The following is a 16,505-nucleotide window of genomic DNA, read 5'->3' on the forward strand; positions in this document are numbered from 1 at the left end:
TTGCCTGCCCCCCCCCCCCCCGCTTGTGCCCGGGCGCCCCCCCTCCCTCTCTGTCTCTCTCTCTGTGTCAAATAAATAAAATCCTAAAAAAAAAAAAAAAAAAGAATTTAGTTTTTTAAACCACCCCAGTAGAGTGAGGGTTATTTTCTCCTCCCACATAGGTGGGGTTGGAGTTAGAACAAGGTTTTTATGACTACCTGTTATAGAAATTATTTCACCCTTGAGTGGTTAGTTAGATGATCTTTAAGATTCTTCCACATTATGATGCTGTGATTTTTCTCTGCATATTCTTTTAGGAACATATACCTGATAGAAAATGAGGTGCTGTAGTATAAACATGTTCTCTAGGAACCCAAATCCGCTTTGCTGTTTAAGGTGCTTTCTTTAGAATGAATGACGTCTCATTGGAATTACCCATTGTTATACAAAATCACTCTCTATTCTGTGACCTTCTAGCACATAAAATTGCCTGGGAGACACTTTGGCAATGAAGCCTATCTAAGCAGATGGCCATTTCCCTCTTGGTTCAGCAGTGCTAAGGTGTCCATAATCAGGCGTTAACCTGTACTGCACAGGACCCTTCATGCCACTTTGAAGTTTTGTCTCTGTAATACCTTTAGTTTACAGAGCATAGACAAGGAAGACTTGTATAGGAAATGATGGCTCCTGGTTAACTGAAGACCCATTTTAAAATTTCTTTTGGATAATGGCATGTTTAGCTTCTGAACTACTAAGCTATATTTTCGAAGAAGTCTTATTCTTGGCAATTTGAAAACATATAGGCACTAGAGAGACTGATTTCACCTCCTCCCACAATGGTAAGGTCAGTTTTCTCTCTAATGACCATCGTTCATTTGTCCATTTTCTAAACCATTAGCTGAGCTCTTCATTCTCTCACGTGTTTAAAATACTCATTGCCCAACTGCTGAGATGTATTATTACCTAACTTGTAAACATCCCTTACTTACAAAATCCGTAGTCTGTGGATCCTAGGAGCATTCTTTCCTGCTCCCCTCTTGCTAATAATGTTCCCTGCCTTCATGTCTCATTTTCCTTCATCATTACTTCTAAACTGCCCTGTTGTGGCAGACACTCTTGTTTGCCCACTAAACAGGCAATCTCCCTCAACTTCCTGGCTACCAGAATCCCAGTTTTCTTCAGGAATCAAATGGGCATATGGTTCTAGAGAAGCTGATCACTTCTTCAATCCCAGAACATGAAACCTGATTTGTTCTCAAAATACGATCCTCCGACATGTAGATATCTCTGAGAGCTTTACAGAGGTTCTCTAGGTCAGAATTATTTTCATAATAACAGAAAGACATTATTTGCCCTTTTCACTCTGTTGACATTTGCCCTGATATGCACTGATAATGCAAAAGCAGTGGTGGGTAAAATGGCAAGTATCTTGGCACAAATCAGATAAATGGCACCAAATTGTACTACTGGCCATCACATTCTTCATTGTTGTCCCTCACCGTAAAAGTAAAAATTTTGGAAGAGTTTGAGGATTGGTATTAATCTTCTTTGAATGTTTGGTAGAATTCACCCATGAAGGTATATGGTCCTGGGCTTTTCATTGGGAGGTTTTTGATTATTGATTCAATCTCCTAACTAGTAATTGGTCTGTTCACACTTTTTACTTCATCATGATTCAATCTTGATAAGTTGTGTGTTTCTAAGAATTTATCCATTTCTTCTAGGTTGTTCAGTTTGTTGGCATATAATTAGTCTTAGAAGTCTCTTATGACCTTTTGTATTTGTGATGTCAGTTGTAATATGTCCTCTTTTTTTTCTGATTGTATCTGAATTCTCTCCCTCTCTTTGTCTCTCTGTCTCTGTGTGTCTCTCTTGTGAATCTAGCTAAAGTCTTGTCAATTTTATCTTTTCAAAGACCTACCTCTTCATTTCATGGGTCTTTTTTAGTCTTTATTTCATTTATTTCTGCTCTAATCTTATTTCCTTCCTCTACTAACTTTGTACTTCATTTTCCCTTTTTCTAATTCCTTCTAGTTTCTAGTTCCTGTTCAGTTTCTTTAAGACTTTTATTTCTTGGGGCGCCTGGGTGGCTCAGTCAGTAAGCGTCTGCCTTTAGCTCAGGTCATGATCTCAGGGTCCTGGGATCGAGCCCCTTATGGGGCTCCCTGCTCCGCGGGAAGCCTGCTTCTCCCTCTCCCTCTCCCCCTGCTTGTGTTCCCTCTCTCGCTGTGTCTCTCTCTGTCAAATAAATAAGTAAAATCTTTAAAAATAAATAAATAAAAAGACTTTTATTTCTTAAGGTAGGTGTTTTTATTACTATGAACTTCCCTCTTAAAAATGCTTTTGCTGCGGGGCGCCTGGGTGGCTCAGTCGTTAAGCGTCTGCCTTCGGCTCAGGTCATGATCCCAGGGTCCTGGGATCGAGCCCCACATCGGGCTCCCTGCTCAGCGGGAAGCCTGCTTCTCCCTCTCCCACTCCCCCTGCCTGTGTTCCCTCTCTCGCTGTGTCTCTCTCTGTCAAATAAATAAATAAAATCTTCAAAAAAAAAAAAATGCTTTTGCTGAATCCCACAGATTTTGGTATATTTACATTTTCATTTGTCTCAAGGTATTATTTATTTCTCTTTTCATTTTTTTTCTTTAGCCCATTGGTTGTTCATGTTGTTTAATCTCCACACATTTGTGAATTTTTCAGTTTTCTTATTGTAGTTGGTTTCTAGTTTCATACCATTGTGGTTGGAAAGATGTTTGATATGATTTTAGTCCTCTTAAATTTATTAAGGCTTGTTTTGTGGTCTAACATTTGATCTCTCTTGGAAAAGGTTCCATATGCACATGAAAAAAATGTGTATTCTGTTGCTTTTGGATGGATTGTTCTGTATATATCTGTTAACTCCATCTGGTCTAAAGTGTTATTTAAGGTTGATATTTCCTTATTTTCTGTTGGAATGATCTATCCACTGATGTAAATAGGGTAGTAAACTCCTCTCTTACTGTCTTGCTATTTCTCCCTTTAGGTCGTTAATATTTGCTTTATATAGTTAGGTGTTCCTCTGTTGGCATAAATATTTACAAATATCATATCCTCTTGTTGGATTGACCTGTTTATCATGTAATGCCCGTCTTTGTCTCTTTGTTTTAAAGTCTATTTTGTCTGGGGGCGCTGTGACTCTTGATCTCGGGATTGTATATTCGAGCCCCATGTTGGGCATAGAGTTTATTTAAGAAAAAAAAAAAAAGACTCTTTTGTCTGGTATGAGTATAGCTACTCCAGCTTTCATTTTATTTCCATTTTATTTCACTTTCGGTCTGTGTGTGTTCTTACATTTAAAGTGAGTCTCTTGTAGGTAGCATATAGATGGGTCTTATTTTTTCATCCTGAATGCTTCTGTATATCTTTTGATTGGAAAATTTAGTCTACTTACATTTTTTTAAGATTTTTTTTTTTAAAGATTTTATTTATTTATTTGAGAGAGAGAGAGAATGAGAGACAGAGAGCATGAGAGGGAGGAGGGTCAGAGGGAGAAGCAGACTCCCTGCCGAGCAGGGAGCCCGATGCGGGACTTGATCCTGGGACTCCAGGATCATGACCTGAGCCGAAGGCAGTCGCTTAACCAACTGAGCCACCCAGGCGCCCCATTTTTTTAAGATTTTATTTATTTATTTGACAGAGAGAAACACAGCAAGAGAGGGAACACAAGCAGGGGGAGTGGGAGAGGGAGACGCAGGCTTCCTGCAGAGCAGGGAGCTCAATGTGGGGCTCGATCCCAGGACCCTGGGATCATGACCTGAGCCGAAGGCAGACGCTTAATGATTGAGCCACCCAGGCGCCCCTAGTCTACTTACATTTAAAGTAATTATTGATACTTCATAATTCATACCATTGTGTGTCAGCTGTACTTCAATTAAAAAATAAAAATAACTTAAAATAAAGTAATTATTGATAGGTAATTATTGCCATTTGTTATTTGTTTTGGCTGTTACTATGGTTCCTCTCTGTTCCTTTCTTTTCTTTTACTCTCTTCCTTTGTGGTTTGATGACTTTCTTTAGTGGTATACTTACATTGCTTTCTCTTTCGCTTTTGTGTATTTACTGTAGGTTTTGTTTTGAGGTATCATGAAGCCTACATATATAACAACCTATATCTGTAACAGTCTATTTGTTTTAAAGATTTTATTTATTTATTTGAGGGAGAGAGTGAGCAAGAGAGAGAAGGAGCAGAGGGAGAGGGAGAAGCAGGCTCCCCACTGAGCAGGGAGCCCAATGCAGGGCTCAATCCTAGGACTCCAGGACCACGACCTGAGCCGAAGGCAGACGCCCAACCGACTGAGCCACCAGGCGCCCCACAGTCTGTTTTTTTTTTTTTTTTGAAAGATTTTATTTATTTGACAGAGCACAAACAGGAGGAGTGGAAGAGGGAGAAGCAGACTCCCTGCTGAGAAGGGAGCCTGATGCGGGGCTTGATCCCGGTACCCCAAGGCTCATGACCCAAGCTGAAGGCAGTAGCCCTACCACTGAGCCACCCAGGCACCCCTGTAACAGTCTATTTTAAGTTGATCCCATTCCAAAGCTTAATATTTTTACTCTCCCCCCACCCAGGTTTTGTTGTTGATGTCACATTTTACATCTTTTTATCTTTGGTATCCCTTAACTAATTATTGTAATCACAGTTATTTTTCCTACTTTTGTCTTTTAGCCTTTATACTAGCTTTATATATGATTAATCTACTACCTTTACTATTCTTAGAAGAGGAGGGAACTCTTTCAAACTAATTTTATGAGGCCAGCATTACCTTGATGCAAAGCAGACAAGGATGCCACAAGAAAATTAGGGCCATTCATTATCCCTGATAAACACAAGTACAAAAATCCTCAAGAAAATATTAGCAGACTGAATTCAACAATTCAGAAGTATCATAGGCCATGATCAAGTGGGATTTATTCCAGGGATGCAGAGATATTTCAATATCAAATTAGGGGCGCCTGGGTGGCTCAGTTGGTTAAGCAACTGCCTTCAGCTCAGGTCATGATCCCAGGGTCCTGGGATTGAGTCCCGCATCAGGCTCCTTGCTCAGTGGGGAGCCTGCTTCTCCCTCTCCCTGCCACTCCTCCTGCTTGTGGGCGCTCTCTCTCTGTTGAATAAATAAAATCTTTAAAAAAAAAAATCCACAAATCAGTCGGTGTTATACAACACATTAACAAAAAGAAGGGTAAAAATTATATGATCATCTCAATAGATTCTAGAAAAGTATATAACAAAATTCAGCATCCGTTTATGATAAAAACTCTCAATAAAGTGGGTAGAGAGGGAACATACCTCAACATAATAAAGGGCATATATGCCAAGTCCTTACCTAACATCATACTCAATGGTGAAAAGCTGAAAGCTTTTCTCCTAAGATCAGGCACAAGACAGGGATGCCCACTCTTGCCTCTTTTATTCAACATAGTGTTGGAAGTCCTAGCCAGAGCAATTCTATAAGAAAAAGAAATAAAAGACATCCAAATTGGAAAGGAGGAAGTAAAAAAAACTGTCACTATTTGCAAATGACATAATATATATAGAAAACCCTAAAGACTCCATTAAAAAACTGTTGGAATGGGGCGCCTGGGTGGCGCAGCTGGTTAAGCAGTTGACCCTTGGTTTCAGCTCAAGTTGTGATGTCAGGGTCCTGAGATCGGGCCACGTCAGGCTCCATGTTCAGTGTCTGCTTTTCCCTCTCCCTCTGCCCCCACTCGTGTGCACTCTCTCTCTCAAATAAATAGGTAAAATATTTTTAAAAAACTGTTGGAACTAATAAATGAATTCAGTAAAGTTGCAGGATACAAAATCAATACAAAAGTCTGTTGCATTTCTGTATACTAATAACAAAATATTAGAAAGAGAAATTTAAGAAAACAATCCCATTTACAGTTGCATCAGAAAGCATTAAATAGCTAGGACTAAATTTAATCAAGGAGGTGAGAGACATATATATTGAAAACTATAAGACATTAATGAAAAAAATTAAAGACAACACAAATAAATGGAAAAATATTCCATGCTCATGGTTTGGAGGATTCAGTATCATTAAAGTGTCCATACTACCTAAAGCAGTCTACAAATTCAGTGTAATCACTATCAAAATTCTAATGGCATTTCTCATGGAACTAGAACAAACAATCCTAAAATTTGTGTGGAACCACAAGAGACCCCAAACAGCTAAAGCAATCTTGAGAAAGAAGAACAAAGATGGAGGCATCATGCTCCCTGACTTTAAACTCCATTAAAAAGCTGTAGTCATTAAAACAGAATGGTATTGGCATAGAAACAATAGATCACTGGAATAGACTAGAGAGCCCAGAAATAAACCCAATGGTCAATTAATTTATGACAAAGGAGCCAAGAACATACAATGGGGAAAGAACAGTCTCTTCAATAAATGGTGAGGGGAAGACTGGACAGCCACATGTAAAAGAATGAAACTTGAACACCATCTTAAAACATACACAAAAATCAACCCCAAATGGATTTAAGACTTGAATGTAAAACCTGAAACCGTAAAACTCCTAGATGACAACATAGGCAGTAAGCTCCTTGACATAGACTTGGCATTGACTTTTTGAATCTGACACCAAAAGCAAAAGCAACAAGGGCGCCTGGGTGGCTCAGTCGTTGGGCGTCTGCCTTCGGCTCAGGTCGTGATCCCGGGGTCCTGGGATCGAGTCCCACATCGGGCTCCCTGCTTGGCAGGAAGCCTGCTTCTCCCTCTCCCACTCCCCCTGCTTGTGTTCCTGCTCTCGCTATGTCTCTCTCTGTCAAATAAATAGATAAAAAATCTTAAAAAAAAAAAAAAAAGCCTTCAAGAAATTAAAAAAAAAAAAGCAACAAAAGGAAAAATAAACAAGTAGAACTACATTAAAATAAAAAGCTTCTACATAGCAAAGGAAACCATCAACAAAATGAAAGACAACCTGCTGAATGGGAGAAAATATTTGCAAAGCATATATATCTGATAAGAGGCTAATACCCAAAATGTAAGAATTCATACAACTCAACAGCAAAAAAAAAGAAAAAATCCATTTAAAAACTGGGCAGATCTAAATAGACATTCTTCCAAAGAAGACATACAGGTGGGCAACAGGTATATAAAAAGATGTTCAAAATCATTAATCATCAGGGAAATACAAATCAAAACCACAATGAGGTATCACTTCACACCTGTTAGAATGGCTATTACCAAAACAACAAGAAATAACAAATACTGGTTAGGAAGTGGAAAAAAGTTCACTGTTGGTGGGAAGGTAAATTGGTGCAGCCACTATGAAAAACATATGGAGGTTCTTCAAAAAGATAAAAAATAGAACTACAATGTGATCCAGCAATTTCAGTTCTTAGGTATTTATCTGAAGAAAACAAAATCACTGAAAGATATAAGTACCCCCATGTTTATTTCAGCATTACTTAACAGTGGCCAAGATATGGAAACAACCTAAGAGTCCATCAATGGGGGAATGGATAAAGAAGACATGATGTATATACACAATGGAATATTATTTGGCCACAAAAAAGAACTAACTCTTGACATTTTCCTATGCCAACTATACCTAAAAAACAAAAAATCAGCCATTAAAAAAAAGTGGGGGGAAATCTTGCCATTTACGACAGCATGGATAGACCTTAAGGGCATTGTGCTAAGTGAAATAAGTCAGAGAAAGACAAACACCACATGATCTCTCTTATATGTGGAATCTTTTTAAAAAAGCTCAAAACAGAGAACAGATTAGCAGCTGCCAGAAGCAGGGAGTAGAGGTGGGAGAAATGAGTGAGGGAGGTCAAAAGTTTTTTAAAAATGTCTTTAGAAGCCAGTTTATCTTTAAAATATCTTCAGGGGCGCCTGGGTGGCTCAGTCATTAAGCGTCTGCCTTCGGCTCAGGTCATGATCTCAGGGTCCTGGGGTTGAGCCCCGCATCGGGCTCCCTGCTCAGCGGGAAGCCTGCTTCTCCCTCTCCCACCCCCCCTCCCCCCTTGTGTTCCCTCTCGCTGTATCTCTCTCTGTCAAATAAATAAATAAAATCTTTAAAAAATATGTATCTTTATATAAAATCTTTATATATATTAAATATATATATTAAATAAATATGTATATATAAAATATCTTTATATAAAACCTTTTGAGTACATGTATTTTATATTCTATGTGACAAAGGGGAAGTACACATAAAGTACTTCTGCTGCATTCCAAAGTATGATACTTTTCTCTAGGTAAAGCACTTTTGTAATTGAGTTGCAAGCCGACCTAGCCAGTTTTTTTTATGGAATATCATTTTTACTTGAAAGAACAGCTGAAAGTATAGGTATTCAGAGTTGGGTATTTGGCAGACATTTTCTTAAAAATAAATGAAATGAGCCTGTTACTCCAAGGAAAACAATCCACACTATTTGTTATTAATGATAAAATATGAGCTTTCAAGCAAACATTGTAATTTTGGAAAATTTGTATTTGCCCTCCCCCACATAAGTTTGACAGCCTACCAATACGTAAAGGATTTTCTGATGAGCTCAGAGGCAGTATCAGCAAATATGACTTTTTTGTATTAATGGAATGTGTCGGTATATGAAAGAGCTGTATAACTTAGTGAACCAGTATTTTCCAAATGACTAATATATGATGTTAAAAATCAGGCATGGGTAGAAAAAGCATTCAAAGTACTAGACAGACCAACGGATTGTAATGTAACAGAGTACAAAAAGTTCATTGATATAGTTTCAGATTCCACATTGCCACTAACCTTTAAGAACTATCTTTTGTTCAGTTTTGCTGTCATATCAAAGAATAACCACAATTATCTGAAAAGGATACATATATAAAATCTGTGTGAGGGGACGCCTGGGTGGCTCAGTCGTTAAGCGTCTGCCTTCAGCTCAGGTCATGATCCCAGGGTTCTGGGATCGAGTCCCACATTGGGCTTCTTGCTCAGTGAGGAGCCTGCTTCTCCCTCTCCCTCTGCTGCTCCCCCTGCTTGTTCTCTCTCCCTCTCTCTGACAAATAAATAAAAATCTTTAAAAAAATAAATAAATAAAATCTGTGTGAGGCCAGTTTTCTTTATAGTTCAACACATTTCACCAACAGATTGAATGCAGAAACAGACATGAGAATCTAGCAGTCTTCTATTAAACCAGCCATTGAAGAGATTTACAAAATGTAAATCAATGCCACTGCTCTTTTTTCCCTTTCTTTTGAAAAATTATAGCCATTTTTATTTAAAATGTTACATATAGTTGTACATATTTAAATGTCTTTTTTTTTTTTTAAAGATTTTATTTAGGGCGCCTGGGTGGCTCAGTTGGTTGGGCGACTGCCTTCGGCTCGGGTCGTGATCCTGGAGTCCCGGGATCGGGTCCCGCATCGGGCTCCCTGCTCGGCAGGGAGTCTGCTTCTCCCTCTGACCCTAACCCCTCTCATGTACTCGCTCTCTCTCATTCTCTCTCTCTCAAATAAATAAATAAAATCTTTAAAAAAAAAAAAAAAAGATTTTATTTATTTATTTGAGACAGAGAGAATGAGAGACAGAGAGCATGAGAGGGAGGAGGGTCAGAGGGAGAAGCAGACTCCCTGCCGAGCAGGGAGCCCGATGCGGGACTCGATCCAGGGACTCCAGGATCACGACCTGAGCCGAAGGCAGTCGCTTAATCAACTGAGCCACCCAGGCGCCCCTTTAAATGTCATTTTAAACAAGTTAAGCATGTCAAATTTTTTCTTTTTAAATTCTAGTATGGTGAATATCAATAGATCTATTCCACATCAGAGCACTTTGGGGGTCTTCAATTTTTTGTTAATCTTTTTATTTTGAGATAATTAATAGTTGTAATAAATAATTCAGAGAGATCTCATGTACCCTTTACCTAGTTTCCCCTAATGGTAACACCTTGCAGAGCTCTAGTACAGTATCACAAAGGGGATATTGACATTATTGCAATCCACCTATCTTGTTAAGATTTCCCCCATTTTGCTTGTGTTCACTTGTGTATGTTTTTCTCTGTGTGTGTGTATGTGTGTGTATTTAATTCTGTGCAATTTGATCACATGTGTAGCCTTGTGTTATCTGCCACACATTCAAAATACCGAACATCTCCATTACTCTAAGGATCCCTTGTGTTGCCCTTTCTAACCACTCTCAACTCTTCTCCCTCCCACCAACCCTTCCTCCTGAATAATCTGTTCATGTCTCTAATTTTGTCATTTCAAAATCATTAGTTGTTTTATTTTTTTTAAGATTTTATTTATTTATTTGAGAGAGAGAGAGAGTGTACAAGCAGGGGGAGGAGCAGAGGGGGAGGGAAAAAGAATCCCAAGCTGACTTCCCACTGAGCCACCCAGGAGCCCCTCAAAATCATTAGCTGTTTTAAGTGAGTTAATTAGTACATGTTGGAATCTTTCACTTTTAATTTCTAATACAGTAAATACTAGTTGATAAAGCCTGCATAAATAAAAGCTCTGTAAAGTTCTCTGTTTTTAAGACCATAAAGGTTTCCCAAGACCAAAATGTTTAAAAACAGCTAGAGAGTCATTCCCATTTCTCCTTCCCAAGCTACTACAGAACAAGATGTGGTTTGTGATGTCTCAATTTAGAATTTTCGTGTTTTCTCATAGGACCATCAATATGAATGATGATTAGGTTCTTTAGTACAATTTGGTCCATCCATGATATAGGTTAAATTAAGACTTTTCTACTGACATCTGTGATTCTGAATCATTCAGAAAAAAGACTTTAGCTTTCTGTTGTATTCACCTTTGTCTGTGGGTTATTTTGTTGTTGTTTTGTTTAAGATTTTATGTATTCATTTGAGACAGAGAGAGCGAGCTCTAGCAGTGGGGAGAGGCAGCAGGAGAGGGAGAAGCAGACTATGTTGAGCAGGCCCTGATGTGGGGCTCTATCCCAAGACCCAGACATCATGACCTGAGCTGAAGGCAGACACTAACCTTCTGAGCCACCCAGGCGCCCCTTGTTTTTTGTTTATTTTCTTGTTTGTTTTTATATCCTATGGGGTTAGAGAATGGAGTAGAGATGACAAGCTCCAGCCCTGACTTTTTAGGAAATGAGTATGTGAAAGGAAGTAAGAATTGTGTGTAGGAGAGGAAGTAGTTGCAGCCAAAGAATGAATTTTTCTCATTCTTTATTCTTGAAAAGCTAATTGTAGTGCTTCCCTTGGAACAATACAGGAATGGGAGGGATCATCAACCTTCTGTGGAAAAAAAAAATAGTTTCAGAGGTAGTACTTAGGTTCCTATCACCACTCATCAGCTGCAGTTAATAGCGTTGCTGGAGGAAAATGTGAATGTCAAGCAAGCAGAAGATTATGGATTGAGAAGATTTAGAAGAGCAGAATAGATGCTTCTCTCAAAAAACCTTTGCCACTAATGGACACTGCCATGTAATTTGTGTTATGCATTGATTTCATTTGTGAGATTTTCTTCCTTTGTTAAATTTCCAGCGTAATAAACCCATTCCCACACACTGGGAAGTTAGACAGTCTTGAATTTTAGGGTCATTTGATCTGCTATCTCCTCTTTACCAGAGAGTTCTTTTAGGTTTGAACCTGAGATTCTATAGGGATCATTGCAGGAGACCTCCCTATGGCTAGTATTGTAGTCTTCAAATTATATGTTTGCTTGCATTTTCTAGTACAAACTGGAGCAACCTTCACTGCTGACCTTGGCCAGGCTGATTGGTTAAAATTGAGTGCTAAAGTAAGTTGTCTGTGAATAACAGAATATGTAGCTTCAAAGAACTGTTTGATGGCTGGTTATGGTGCCAACTACTGTGTCTTTCTTTTCCACTTTTTCCTCTTTGCCTTCTGCTACAAGATGTCTTGGAAATTAACCAGAGTTACAATCAAATTCTTTTTCAAAGCAAGCTTAAGTGAAATCTGGAAGCTCAGCAGACCCGCAGCCTATGCTTTCTTTTTCCTTCTTCCTTCCTAACCTTCCTTCCAATAGTCAGGGTCAAAGAGTGTTTGAAAAGGAAGTGATTTCCTCCTTACTAATAACTTAAATGCTGTGTTATTTTGTGATTTACTTGGAATATTCTATTGTATTCTGTCAGGAGCTTTGTGGAAAGGAGGAATTCAGATTTCTCCTTCCATCCTCAGTTACTCTGTGATTTCTATCTGCCAGGCTCTTGCAGATAAGCAATTACTGATCTTCCAGGATAAGCAAAGATAATCTTTAATTATTTAAAAAAAAATGCAGTAAATTTATTTATTTAATTTATCTCAAAATCTCAGTCAACAGGAGGCAGTTCAGATAACTGAGGATTTTTTTTCTCTGTATTTTAATTTGAGAGACAATGTAATATATTGATAAATGGGGGATGTTTGGGTGGCTCAGCAGTTGAGCGTCTGACTCTTGATTTCATCTCAGGTCATGATCTTGCAGTCATGGGATTCAGTGCCCCCCACTCCCCCATCAGGCTTCCCACTCGGCACACAGTCAGCATCAGATTCTCTCCCTCTGCCCCTCCCCCCTCCCCCCATACTCTCACTCTATCTAAAAAAAAAATTTGATAAATGGTATTTTAAATAAATACCAGTTCTTCTTTTTAATAACCCACCCTAGGGGCGCCTGGTTGGCTCAGTTGGTTAAGCATTGGACTCTTGATTTCCACTCAGTCATGATCTCAGGGTCATGAGATTGAGCTCCACATTGGGTTCCACGCTGGGTGTGGAGCCTGCTCAAGATTCCCTCTCTCGCCCTCTCCCCCTCCCCCACATTCACTGTCTCTCTTAAAAACAAAACCACAGTAAAAATTTTGTGAACCAATCAGGTTTTATAGGGGAGTACTTACATGTTTATCCATGAATCAGGAATCTATATTAATTTTAGTATTGCTGATGCTGAGTCACTGTAAAATCTTGAAGGACCTTTGGAATTATCAAAGAAAGAGAACATGTTATTAATATTTAGTATATTTGATGACATTCTACTTCCTATATAATCTTATCCAATAATTCTGAATAAATCTGAACATTTATCTAACCGTTATCTCCAATTATCTTTCATTCTTGGATAAACGGAGTTTCTTAGAGTTACCTTCAGTATCAGTAGAACCAGCTTCCTCTCTGCCTTTTGACTGTGAAGGTGAAGGTATCAGACTCATATCTGTGAAGGGGAGGGAGAAAGATCTGTCCCAAATATTTCTTCGCTGCATTTTCTACCCCCAAAATTATGTTGCAGCCTTGAAATTTTTCTTTCATCAGTTCCTCTCATGTGTGGGAGGCAGCTGAAGTCAGTGTATAATTACTTCTTGAGGGGAGATTAATGGCTCTGGCCTTTCTTCTCTCCAGTCCTCATTTCTGCGTCACCTGCCTATCAGCACTTAGATCTCTAATAGGTGCTATTAAGACTAATATCTAAAGGTGAATTGAAAAGAAGTATCATTAAAAGATAAAGGACATGAACTGTTGGGAAACTTAAGATATTTGCATCTTTAAATTCTCTGTCTCTTTTCAAGTTTTTCTTTTGTTTTGCTGTTTATCTTCCCATTCAGTGAGTCCCAGGAGTGCCGTCCCGTCCCCATCCGTCCCATTGTCCCATCCCCTCCCCCCGTGGCACTTTAGCATTTCAGAGACCAAGAATTGGCCTGGTTTTTATTGTTGTAGCTATTAAGGTATTTAATGACCTTAACTTTTTATATTCCTGTTACTCAATTTTCCCTACTGGGTCCAGTCTCCTGACAATTCCTGCTCTTGTATCCTAGGTATAGGGGAAAGGTGGCAAAATAAGTCCTTTTCTGATTTTTATCCTCTCCTGGAGAGTGGTAAATGAAGCTTTGTTTGTTCCAGTGAATAGTAGACTATGAAATCCCATAACGCCACCTAGGTTATTAGATGAATATCACAGAGCTGCTTATTATGCACTATGGCTTCATGTAGATTATAGATGTGACCAAACGGTAATTAGCAGAGCTAGAGCTGTAATTAAACATTATTATGCTGCTCTGTGATTTCTCCTCAGATTTCTGTTGCAGAGTAGGAAACTGAATAGTTCCAAACCCATAGGTGGATTTCTTTACTTCTCACCCCCTAAAATCTCTTTTAATTAACTGACTAAATAAAGTCATCCTCACACAAAGAGAGATCCTGAATTCTACTTAGTACCTCTGATCAGTAAGAGTAGTTTGGTGCATATACATGTTAATCAGCTCTTTGTATATTCTGTTTTTCTAACTAATCCTTTCTGCTAAGTTCCTTCTCTGCACGTATTCTGTAGCAGGTTTAATTTGGCAAACTGAATGCAGCAAGGGTGTCTCCTACTTACATCTTAGATGTTTTCTGGCTCTGTTGGTACAGAACTGGGGCCTTGGTTTTATTTACAGTGTTAATAGCTTCCTTCCCTTCTTCTTGGCCTCCCAGGCACTGAATAACCTAGCAGGAAATAAAACATCTTCTAGAAAACAGCTACCCTCGATGGCTGAAAGAGAGAGAGAGAGTGTGTGTGTGTGTGTGTATATATATATATATATATATATATATATATATATGACTCCCTGGGGACTTACCTCCTTCTGTGTTTAGAATTGCTGCCTCAGCGATGGAACAGGTTAGCAATAGGACATGCTCAAGCGAGGCAGTCAGAAAGTTCAAAGGAGTGACCTAAAAGATTCAGGTTAATCTGTGTCCAAGAAAGCAGACCTTGCAGGAATTTCTCTTGCTAGTAGAACGGTATAGAAAAGACAACAAACTCTAAGCAAAGGAAATACACATACTGATTGTGAAATTGTTTTTGTCTCAGTTCTTCCCCAGGAGAAAAAATAGAAAAACAGAGGTGAGGCCAAGAGTAAAGATGATCTCTCTGTCTCTAATTTTCTCTTTTTAGTAATTTTTGTAAGTAAAATCTCCAGGAAACTTTCTTCCCAAAGAGTTATATGAGCTACCTTCTTGAAGCATTCCTGAAAGGCCTTGATGGTTAGACCCAGATTCCAGCCATACACAGGGGTAGTAGAGAATTGAGCTTACTTTTTCTGTGTTTTTGCCTTCAAATCTGTGCATAGAAATCTTACAGGTCTTTCGGGGATCTACCACATCCCAAGAAGGTTGCCAAATTAAATGATCATTGCCTGATTTTCAGAAGTGCAAAAAGAAGGCAAAGATGCCTTTTGGCATTGACCATAATGCAGAAAATTCATTATATGGGCTTTGACTTTCATTTCATTTTATAAAAGAGGTAGAGTTAGGGGAGTACGGGGTTGGGGGGCAGGGGGAGGTGGGTGTATGACAACAAGCAGATAAGGATAATGTTTTGGCAATCTCTCAGGGACCAGAATTCATCAGAATCCGTGTTCTAGCATTCAGTGGACTCTGACAGTGATGATTCACAAATAGCAGAAGAAGTGAGAGCTAACTGCGGTAGAGGCAATACCCAGATCTCAGCTTCTAGAAGAGTATCTGAGGCCAGGAAGAGGTAGGTGTGTGTGTGTGTGTGAATGTATGTGTTAAGAGGAGGGAGGTGACTTACAGGTTGAGCAGTGGTCATTCAGTAAAACCAGAGTTCTGTTGCAGAACTGTCCGGCAGCTTGGATTATGGGTGCATATGTGGCTCTCTAGATGTAGGGCCATTGAAGGAGTACATTCAAACTGGACTAAAAAATCTTTTGTGGGGCACCTGGGTGACTCACTTGGTTGAGTGTCCTGACTCTTGATTTTGGCTTAGGTCATGATCTCAGGGTTATGGTATGGAGCCCTGCATCAGAGCCCCACATAGGGCTCTGGGCTCGGCAACAGGGATACTTGAGAATTTTTCCCTCTGCCCCTCCCACGCTCACTTGTGCTTTCTCTCTCTCTCTCTCTCTCTCAAAATAAATCTTTTTAAAAAATCTTTCACAAGGGGAAGAAAGTCACAATCCTTGACTCTCGTTTTCTAGGTCTGTTGATTGGTATCACTTAATCTTCAGGGAAGGTTAGTGTGTGAATTCAGTGCTTTTGCATATGCAGGACACTGTGTTTAGTTAGGATTTGGGCACTGTAGACTCAGTACTTCCATCAGTCTGATAAATGCTAGGATTTAAAGAGTTAAGGGATTATTATCCTCTTTATTACAACTTTTAATTCTGGATATGTTGAATTTTTGGTTTCTAAGTAATTGCATTCTTGTGAGAGGTTCTAGTTTTAGAGGTAGATTGCTGGTTCTTGTGTTCACCTATTTCTGTGTGTGTGTGTGTAATCTGCAGACTGCCATGAATTAGCTTCTGGAGAGTAACAGCACCTGCTGTTCCTTAAAGTTAATTTGATGTTGGATTCATGCTCCAAAATGCCATTCTCATTAAACGGTTGCTGTTATAATCTCTGAGGGTTAGAAACCCCCATCCTAGCCCTCCCATCACTTTTAAGTAGATGTCCTTCTAGCTAAAGATGAATTAAAGCTCTAGTCTTCTGGAAGTGATACATCTAGGATCTGCATATTTTCTCCCCTTCTTTATCCCTACCCATATTCTTGGATTTTATACCTGATTAATGTATTATTTGTCAGATGATAGATTGGTGAGAA

General features: G+C 39.0%; 1 protein-coding gene across 1 annotated transcript in view; it reads left to right on the plus strand.

Annotated features, from left to right (window-relative positions):
• The window catches only part of ZNF609 (zinc finger protein 609), a 182,404-nt gene that overhangs the window by 111,071 nt on the left and 54,828 nt on the right, over positions 1–16,505 (plus strand). The window lies entirely within an intron of this gene.

This window comes from Neomonachus schauinslandi, chromosome 9, assembly GCF_002201575.2.
Source record: "Neomonachus schauinslandi chromosome 9, ASM220157v2, whole genome shotgun sequence".
In the NCBI taxonomy this organism is placed as follows: Eukaryota; Metazoa; Chordata; class Mammalia; order Carnivora; family Phocidae; genus Neomonachus; species Neomonachus schauinslandi.